The sequence below is a fragment of the Larus michahellis genome, chromosome 14 (assembly GCF_964199755.1).
Source record: "Larus michahellis chromosome 14, bLarMic1.1, whole genome shotgun sequence".
Classification (NCBI taxonomy): domain Eukaryota; kingdom Metazoa; phylum Chordata; class Aves; order Charadriiformes; family Laridae; genus Larus; species Larus michahellis.
Genome location: NC_133909.1, coordinates 9187749 through 9198519, shown reverse-complemented (window position 1 = coordinate 9198519; position 10771 = coordinate 9187749). Strand labels below are relative to the sequence as shown.

Below are 10771 nucleotides of genomic sequence, written 5' to 3'. Positions count from 1 at the left end.
GGAAAACTGCTATTTGGTATATCATTTTATACTTTTGTCCTCTTGCATATTTTTAAATTGTTTTATGCCAAGCCGGTAGCAGCGATTCATTATATGAAATTGGATCATTATAGATTCAATACGGAAGCATTTGTCTTAGTGACAGGAAAGGATCCTTTAGGTCGCTGAGCCACTTCCCCGCAACTGCAGGAAATCGCATAAAAGACACATAAACTAGAAATATCCCCAGAAGCTGAACTCCATTCAGCGGCATCCCCCTGGATTTACAAACCCCTGACTGTCCACTATAAAATGAAAGCTGTCACAGGTAAAAAAAAAAGCCTCAAAAGCTAATCTACGTTATAAATTTATGCTATCAAACAGAGTCCAGAAGCATTGACAGTGCACTCGGTCCTGGCACTGGCACAGGCTTTGTGAGGTTCCATAAAACAAATACTCAAATCACAAATGTCTGGTGAGCAGAAAAGACGAATTTTCGGACAAGACATTAGCGGCCACATGTGCTGTCTTCTCTGCAGGGTCATTTAAAAAATGAAAATCCCTTGCAGCCTTTTTCCTCCAAGCTCCAGTGCCCTCAGTGCCCTCCCTGCTGTTGTCTAATGCACTATGAACTTGAAAATGTTGCTTCGTGTCTCCATGAGTGACACCCGGGACCGCGGGCATTGCCTTTGAAGCACACGGGAGCGGAAGGAGCTCCCTAACAGTAACAGATGGCAACACCAGTTCCCATTCGCACAGCAGGCCAAGCCGTAAGAAGAACTTACTGAGTTGCAAAGGACTGTAATATCAATAGCACTATTGTACCATTATTTTTATTCCTTTGGTATTCTTGTAAATGAATTGGCCACAGACGTTTTACTGTCTTTGATGCACCATTTGTTTGTTCATTGCAGTCTTTAAACGTTTTCTAATACTGAAAAGAATTGCAGAGTATGCTGCGATTTTAGAAACCACTCAGACTCTGCTGGGTAACTAGAATTTCCAGTTGGCCAGTAAAAAGAGCCAAGGCGTTACCTGGTTTGTGCGTGGACCCTCTCATTGAGGGGAATGGTGAGGAAAGAATGATGAGATTTTGCTTTCCAGGCAGGTGCTCCAAACCACCGGACGCTGTTTTTTCACTTCGGAGGCTGCCAGCCAAACCCATGCTTCAAAGTCCTTATAACTATATCCGTATTGCAGTCTCTTGGGTCTCAGGTTGTATCTCTCTCTCTCTCTAAATCTCCAAGAGGAAAAATGCATTTGGAAGTGTTATGTGATTATGAAACATGCACGTCTGATTAGAGGTGTAATTACATTGCATTTTGATACCTGTCAGCAGCAAATGGGGCTCTTATAGGCCAGATCATAAGATGTGCACTCTCAACCCTAAACCTCACAAATTTTTCAACTGCCATTTGAAGGTAATAATGGAAATCCATGTTTTAATTTTTAATATTTTCAGTGCCTGTTCTTACAGCCATTATATATTTTGGGAATGAACGGCTGAATCCATCATCCTGTCTCCAACTGAATCTCTAGAGGCGTTTTACCTGAACCTTGCTGCTTTTTCTCCCTCCTACACAGACTTGCTATATTTTGATTTTTTATAACCAGGCTGTATATTAACAATAACGACATTAATTCATAAAAACATTAACTCATTGGGGGAAAAATATACCGAGAGAGTGCATCCCACTCCCCCATGTATTTTGACGTTCCACTTCGCAAATTGTGTTATCGTTTTAAGAGTAATCTCAGCTCTGAACAACTGCAAGGCATGTGAAGAAAAAATGTAAAGACACATACACATATCAAGTCTGTTTTAAATGATGTCAGAGCTGAGTGCCAAAGCACAGAGCTTTTTCTCCCCCACAAAAGACCTGGATGCTGAAATGCTAAAGGGCAGCTCTCATCACTGACAGCAATAATGGCTGCTCATATGTTTCTCCCAATCACTAAATTATACTTAAAGCTTTCAGGTGTTGGCATTACCCTGCATCTGCTCTTGTTCACACTCTTTCTTGCCCTGCCCAGCCCTTGGCACCCCCGCTTTGCTGGGAAGTTTGTTCTCATTTACCTGGACACCACGCGCTCGAGGCTGCAAAGGGCCAGTGGGCACAAAATCCGTCCCGCATTGCACTGACATCAGTGGGTCAGGTGGCAGAAAAATTACCACTTCAGGTACTTTAAGGTACACGTGGTTTTCTCATGCTGATAGATGCAAGAAAAATACAGTTCGTTTTTTGCACAGCAATTTGGTGGGAGCGTGCCTGCGGTGGAAGGTGTAACGAGTCCCCACAGCGTAAGGGTTGCTGTAGTCTCCCATCGGAAACCCTGCCCCACGCCGAGGTGGTACTAGCAACAGACAGCAAGGAACTTTTGAATTCAGCCAAAACGCTTGGAATTGTAACCGTGCCTTTAGGGGTGCGTTTGCCTTCAGGGAAAGGCAGGAGGCAGCTTTGGGCAGAGGGAGAGCAGACAAACTCAAGGCCACACGATGCCGTGGAGCAGGGGAAAGCCAACGACTGCAAAACACGGTCACGCTTCAAGATGCTGTCATACTAAAAAAATAACCATTTATTAGAAAATCTGTCAGGGAACCACATTTAAGAAGGACTGGGAGTATGGATACAGGCAGGGCACACCAGCTCCTGCGCGCAGCCGGCTGAATAGCAGCCATTTAGCTGCATCAGCTCCAGGTGTGCAGAGAAAACACCCCGGGGTATTTTAGCTCTGGAACAGCGCTGCCTTAATGCATCTCTCGAGTTCCAGAAGGGATCTGGCTTACACAGGACCCAGAGCTTTTGCAACCATCAGTTTAGAAACGCCTTAAGAAATTTAAAACCGAAACCAAGGAGCTACTAACTGGAAGATTTTTTTTAATGAAGAAATGAAACAGCGGAATCTGATGGAAGTTTTGATGTTTCCTCTCAAATCCCATGTTAGCATTAGCACTAAACAGATGTCCCATATTCCAAAGAAATGGCAGGTTTGGCACCTCTTCACGGTTAGCGAATTTAATTATGGCTTCAAATGCAATAATGGAGCAACCTTGCTTGGCTATAATTGGATCTGCAATTGGCACCAGCTTTCCTTCCCTCACTGTGCCATATGGGGAACTGCAGAACAAGGTGCTGCATATGTTCCTGCTGAATTGCACTGGGTCAAATCAGGGTCAGATTAAAACATTACGGGAAGGAAGAGAGGGACAATCAAAAATTAAAAGTGGGGATAAATTCAGTGTTTTCCTGCAACTCCAGTTTCTCTGACCAAATTATCTGGGATCCAACTGGATGTGAGCACAATAAAACAGCTACTTTAATTAGGAGAACTCCCGGTCTGTCTGAAATAACACCATGTTCTGGGCAGAAGACCAGGAGAGGCAGAAGAGCTGGCATTGTCTGAGCACAAGACAGTCCTGAGATAGGCACCAAAAAAGGAAAATAACCCTTTAAATATACCACAAAAGAAGAGTTTTCTCCTTTCCTCCCTTCTTTCCCAAACCCCCTTCCTGTCAACTTGCATTACACGTTTGCAACAGCAGAGCAATTAATGGGAGTAAAAAGAAAAATAATGCTTATCTTGTTATTTGGTTACATAAAATATCCACCTTAGGCAGGCCAGGTCGCAGTCTCCCTGAGTGCAACTGCCTGACGTTTTCCATTACAAGACCTTGTTTTCTGTTGTTAGTAACTTTGCCAGGCTTAAGCCAGACTTCCCCTTGCCGACTTTCTGTCTTAGGCTGAGCTTTTCTGCAGCGTTTCCATGCGTGCACATTTATCCCTAATTGGTATGGCTGATCCTCGTGCGGAGTAAGAAAAAGCAACCTATAAAATAATTGCTTCAACATCTTCATAGACCCAGAAAGGATAAGTTACGTTATAATAATCACTGTGGCATCTCTCCTGCCAGAAGAGGAGGAAAACTCACGATGTGCAAGGCGGTCGCTACTGAAAAAATTATCTGATGCTAATGCGAAACTGCTTACCTCCTGCCAGCGTCAGCAATGTCTATAGGTAATGTTCTAACCCCACTTAATTTTAATTTAGTAATATTCTGACACACAATCATCTTCTTTCTCCCATTGAAACTAATGGGACTTTTCCATTAAATTTATGGAGTCTCAAAGCCTCTTGTTTGTATGTTTCTTTAGAATTGCGTTCCCCTGTGACATCTCTTAAGGCACCCTGAATTACAACCCACTTATGTTATTTACTATTTGAAAGCCTCATTTTTAGCCCTGACATCGATGAGAAGTTAATTATTCTTATTTTCCTTTTCCAGTACTTTTTGCTTAATAATTTGAAATTATAATTATTACAGATTTAGAATAAAACATGAAATTACCCCTGATAGCACTGAGACCAGAATCAACACAGGAGTCAAGCCGTACTACACCGCACAGTAGTTATCTTCAAGAGTGGGCCAGTTGACTCTGCAATTAAATAATGTTGCCATGGTACCAGGCAGGTCTAGGGAATAGCACAGTAACACTAATTACGAAAGGCACAACTGGAAGACAGTTGCCGGTGACTGCTACACTGGAATTTGGTCTATCAGAAAACAACAAAACAGTTTATAAATATTAATAATGGTATGCAACGCCTAAAAGTAAGAAAGAAGGTTTCACGTTAGAGGGAAGAATAATGAAATAAGAGAGCTGTTACTTTTTATGGCAATGTCTGTCCAGGGTTACACAGCAAGACATCACAGAGCCAAGGCACTGCGATCCTTAATTCCCTCCTGCATTAAAAGCCATCAATGCCGCTCTAGATTTCTTCGTCGTTCCTAAGGAAAGCGGGAACCTCACTGTCCCCTGGGACGGCTCTGTGCTTCAGCCCAGACTGCTCTTACGCAGACTTGCTCATTCAAGCCAAGCAGAGAAGAAGAGAAGGCGCCAGCAGTATCATTAGCTGCTGTGGCCACCCCCACCCCAAAGTTTGTTTCCATCCCAGGAACACAAGAGCTCCGGAGGCTGGAGGTGACACCCCGTGCTTGCAGCCTGTGGCCCACGTCCCTGGCCCTGCGGAGAGGCCCGGCTCACTGCAATGCTCAGTTAAGCAGCCCGAGGGAAGCGCATTATGTCAGCTTTGCCTCCAAGTGCTTACTGAAGAATACAGGACCCGACACATACAAGCAATTAAAAATATAACCGACCCTTGGCAACTTCGTAGAATAATAAACAGTTCCTTCAAAAGAAGATCCCAAAGGGCTTTACAAAAGAAGCAAGTGCCGTTAGCCCCGTGAAGGAGTGCGGGGGATGAAAAGGCTTCTCAGGGAGGCTGGGGGAAGAGGAGTCAGATGCCAGAAGTCCCAGTCCCAATGACTTCGGCCTCTGCCAGGGAGACCTCACCAGCCCCGTTCCTGGTTCTCTAATGCCAAGGATCCTCCACTATTGCTTTTGCCGGTGCCATTTGTGTGTAGGACATGGACGCCAACGTTATCAGGCCACCACCACGCACGTCCAGCCAGACGGGGAGCAGACAGCAGAATACCGATTCTCCCTTGCTTTTCCCATTTCCCAGCATGTCTGGGGTGGCTTCCCACCAACAGCCACCATGCACTGGGGAGCATCACCAGCACAGCGGGCAGCTCTCGCCACCTATTTTAAAGACACTTCTTTGAGAATTTTAGACAGCAGCTGCCTGGAAGATTATCAGAGGGAGGAATGAGGTTTTATACCACAAGGGACCAGTCTTGCATTCATTCCCCCTTCTTTCCCCAGTATATACCTTCAACAAAAAGAATGGAAGAAATTCAAATATAAAATATTTTCAGTTCACCTTGGGGGATTGGGGGGGGGGAGGGGAGGGGGGGAACCCCAAAACAAAACAAATAATGACGCCTGAAAACTGCACAGTTTTGAGCTAAAGCTCCTTATAACTGTGCCCATCTAAACCCCCTTGCAGAGAGCTCTGTGGTGAAATAAGCTGCATGTTAATATCGTCCTTGAAGCAGCACGAACAGAATGCTTAAAACTCAGCAACCAGGAATAAGGGCAAAAGTCTGGAAGATATATTTCTTCATTACTGTATCTGGATATATGATACTATAAAATAATTCAGTACTTTCAGAGAGAGAAGAAAGTCTACAGTGATGCCCTGGATGCCAGTCTGAATCCATATTGGTACTTTCTGAGTTCTTAGGAGCAGAGACCCTGACTTCAAGAGGCAGCGCGTGTCTCCACGCCTGCGTGTCTCAGCCGCAGCATGGTGCCGGTCCTCCGCCTGGCTCGCGTCAGACACTGCTCATCGACTCTGCCCGAAATGCACGGGGTGCTAAAGAGAGAACAGACTGAAACATTGCACCCGCAGCTCTGCTGTCTGGACGTGGGAGATGGAGGCCGAGAGAACAAGACTTCAAAGGTCTCCACAAACCAGTTTATAGGACTGAAGCTGACATGTGGGTACATAAAAAAAATAAATTTGAAAGCATGTTTCTTCTTTGAAGACACATTCCCTACCTGAGAGCTATCACTGACGCCAAGGTTGCAATTGTAAGTAGTTTTCATTTCTTTGATTGAACATAAAATTTCTTGGGTACGGCTGTTCCCTGGGTAGAGTGGCTTTTGGGCAGCAACAAATTTATGCTCTGGCCTTTTTATGTAACATTTCTGGAACAAAAGACTTTATGTGACACAACACAAAGCTGACAACAGCAGCTTTTTACTTGCAGCACACTTGCAGCAAATTAGCCATTTGCTCCGAGAGGAGGGAGTTTATCCACCTCCGTGCAACCCAGCTGGGCAGCCGTCACCACTGAGCACATGGGGGAGTCTGGTTTACTGCACGAGCAGAAGGACTTCTTTGTCTCTCTAATGCATTTGCTGCATAAGCAGATAAAAGACAAGGAGCGGAATATTCCTAGTTCAATTATTTTAAAATAATGATGGTAAGAGTCAGTGCACACGTCATTTGCCTCTTAACTCCATATTAGTTCAGCACACCAAAGTAACCTTCCCCAGCGTCTCCTGCAGCTAAGATGATTATAGAAAGATTATCCTATGTCAAATTTTATGCTACAGCTCAGCAACAGCAATGCAGCAAAGGAGCTTCCTGCCACGTTCCTGGGCCCTGCAGTCTCTCAGTGGGACTTTCCAAGGGACATAAACATAGCCTATAACTCTTGTGCACCAAGGGAGAATTCCACATACTGCATCCTACTGACAGGATGGCTCTCGCCCTGTGTATCAGGTTCAGCTGCAAGACACTGCAAAGCTGTCTTTGCTACTCTAGAATAAAGAGAGCTGGTATTTGAAAAAACAAGCACCAGGATGTACGTTATTTTGGCCTTCCACTTAACATCCAAAAGAGGTTCAGATACAGCTTTCTCATAGATTGCAGCCTCAGTCTACTCAGCAAAGTGTCCGTATAACATGGCAAGCTATACAACCTAACACAGGCATCCATCACGATGAATTCAGTCTCTCTTAGATACAAAACTGCTGCTAAGTAGGACTTTTATGTCAATATTCTGTACTTGTGCAACATATTCATATGAGGTCAGACAGCCTGTACCATTTTCCCGAAGGGGACACCATGGTACAGGGAAGTGGACTGACCAGCATCTTGCAGGGACAATCCATGCCTTTCTGTTCCTTTTTCCTTTCTTTCATGGTTAATGATTTCACTAAACCTAGAGTCCAGTCAAGTCTCACATACAATTCTGAATGCAATACATAGTGTAAGGGATTTATTGTATCATAATAGGTGCAGCGTTAGCACAATTACATTTTAGGTTGGCTGTACGTATGTGGAATATAAAAGAACCTGCTTTAAAACTAAATCAATTTCTAGGACATATATTTACTGCAAAATAAAAATTAAGATGTTGTTAGAAAGACCACAGCCTTATTCTGAGTTCCTGGATTAACATTGTGCTCTTCCTGCGAAAGCACAGTGTATGGCGTGCCTATATGTTCAGCAGCAGGTGGATATGCTCCAGCAGCGGAGGTAATATGATTAGGCCAGAAAAAAATCATAAAAAGTAAGAAATGGCTCTGCTTCTTGAAAAAGATGATGTCCCAGATTTTCCCTGCACAGCTCTGTACCTGAATCTTCAGTGATTTAATAGAAATTAACCTACTTTAAAGGAGCTCCTTGACAACCAGATGATCATCTCTGCTAAATCCAAGAACTGTCTCCACTGGAAAAAATGCTGTTCGAATCTGTTCTAATTTTATGGTGCGGCCATTACAGTGACAAAGTCTGGGCTTCAGGATCTCTCAAAGTCTGCAACAGGGCAGGAACCAAGGGCAAGACCTTGACTTTAGCTCAGGCCCCTCAGCAACAAGCAATCCCAGAGATAGATGGAGCCTCTCGACTCACTGAATCCATTTCCCTGCTATTATAGGAAAGGTGGCGCAAAATTCCTTTAATTAGCCCTTGAGTGCCCCTGCCCAAACCCCAGGGATGCAGGTTCCCGGGGAGCCTCCCCAGGCTCCTGGGGAAGGAGCCAGCTCCAGCCCAGCGCCCTTCGCCTTCCCGGTGGTCCAGCCCTTTACACTGTTTTACTGCTCAACCGTGGAGAGCACAAGCACTTGCGTTAACGACTTCAATCTTTGCTAAAATATGTTCGGCTTTCACAGCCCCGGCCGTTATGCTGCTTATTCCATTAACAACCATTAGAGTCCTGCAACTGCAAAAGGGAAATGACTTTGTTCTGTCTGGCACATGAGCTCGGCCCGAGAAAGCACCTGAAGGACGGGCCTCAACCTGCAACTTCCAGAGGTAATTTGGACTCGGTGACTAAAGCAGTAACATGAAGCAATTTTTCTTTGTATTGTAGCAGTATCCCGTTTGTATGAGCAAGTCTTACAGAATGAAAAACGATGATTTATTCTCATTTTAGTAGGAAAATTCCCTCTTCTCATCAGTCTTTTATAACACTATAACAGACCTTCTGGAGATAAAGCTGGGCTAACAGCACATGGTAGAAGTCCTTCAGAGGAAAGAAATAAGTTCCAGTGGCTTTTTGATTAAATTCTTATAGACAGAAATGAAAAATAATACAGTTCCCTGATGCCTCGATATCGCAGTGATGGCTGTACTGGTTATTAGAAGGATATTCACGTCAGAAACATTTCTGCAGGGCTACTCTATGCAACTCATTTTACCTCTCCACCAGTTCTCCCAAACGTGAGAGAACCAGCCTAGATTATTCAAGGATCTTTGTTTTAAAAAATGGGAGCTTACAGAGTTTCAGTTAGTGAGCTAGCTCATAAATTCAGTATTTTAGGTGGCAGCCCTTGGCAGAGAACAACCACCCCATTAAATCATGCTGGGCAAGAAACTGTCATTTTGGTGAATCATGAGAATTACTAATTCTATTATAATGTGTGCGTATACGAGAAAGGTAATTCAGTGGGAGTTTTAGTTTCATCTTTATGGCGTCCTTCAGAAGATTATGATCCTTGCCGCTTTTCCCTCTTGTCCGCCCAATTTCCAGAGTGGCTGTTAAAAGTTTCAACGGCAGCAGTTAATAAAGACAAGCAAAGTATAAACCTTTGCAAAACTCATTCCTGTTTTGCTACTCCCCTGATTTCAGGCATTAGCATCTAACCATCAGGGAAAACTGGTATTTTCTAAGCTTAGGGACCATGCAAGCTCCTCCACCTTCCCCGCTGAGTGGACATTTACCAACGTGACGCAATGCACGTCCCGGGGCTGTCCCAACACTTGTATGTGCTTTAATACCTGTGGCCCATGTTCTTTGTGGTCTCGTACAAAAACGGACACTCGCATTTGATGGTAGTTCAGGAAAATCAGATGGTCACCCAGAAGGGGAATGGCCTCCATGTGCCCATGCTTGTGCTCGAGCCAGCCTACCGCCAGGATGTCAGCTCCTGCTTACACGTGACCTCTCTGCGTTATTTACAGATGAACTTAGTCAGGACTGCACTTTATATATTATTAAGGCCTTCTTTGAATTTTAAATTAGAAGATATTTTTAGCCTAATACATATGATCACAAAATTTACAATTAATTAGAGAACAAGTATTCTTATTAACTATGAACTGAAATTCTCACAGTCTAGTGGATAAAAAAACCCCACCAAATATTCAAACAACCGCCCACTCTTAAAACAAATTCAAGAGCAGAGCAAACAGCTCTATCTAAACACTGCACATGGAGCTAACTTTTGTGGGAGGTTCTGGTAGTAAATATTTAATTTCGCACTCAGTTGTTATCTGGTGAGAGATGTGGCAGTAACTTCTATTTGACCTTAATCGTTCTGAGATACAAATGGATGTGAAAGATCCAAGAAATTTTGCCAACTCACCATTACGCATAAAAAAATATAAATCTTGTCCCAGATCAAATATATTTACACTGTTAAGGAGATACCAAATGAATACAGACAGATTTGACATATTAATCCACCTGAAATAATGCACGTTACGTAACTCACTGATTAGCACATTTAATGGGAAACTGCATGAGTCCAAAGTGTCGGTAATTTCAGGTCCATAATTTAAAAGTACCTGATTTAATTCAATGTAAAGGAAGAGATAAAAAGTAAATTTGTTCTTTCCTCCACTAATGAAATAGTACTTCAAAGTGCAATAAAGAAAAAATTTGTCTACGCTCTTACTGCAGTCTGTGTTTGGAGATGGCATACACTGTTCTCGATTCATAAAATCTTGCATGTGTTTAGGTACTAAAGAAGTTGTTGATGCCAGGTTTTGTCACCAGTACTTGCGAGACAAGTTTATCCATTTTTGCATTAGCAGATGTAAATTGCTGGAGGCAACTACTGATCATCAGTAAACGTGTTGCGTTTTAAACACTG

General features: G+C 43.5%; 1 protein-coding gene across 2 annotated transcripts in view; it reads right to left on the bottom strand.

The window, feature by feature from the left end:
• TOM1L1 (target of myb1 like 1 membrane trafficking protein) overlaps positions 1 to 10771 on the bottom strand; it is a 61194-nt gene that overhangs the window by 47141 nt on the left and 3282 nt on the right. The window contains exon 1 of one of the 2 annotated variants that reach the window (XM_074607181.1): positions 1015 to 1152. The exons of the other annotated variant lie outside the window; for it this stretch is intronic. The gene's annotated coding sequence lies outside the window, so the exon portion shown is untranslated. Of the gene's footprint in view, positions 1 to 1014; positions 1153 to 10771 lie in introns of those variants that run through there. 2 annotated transcript variants of the gene reach the window in all.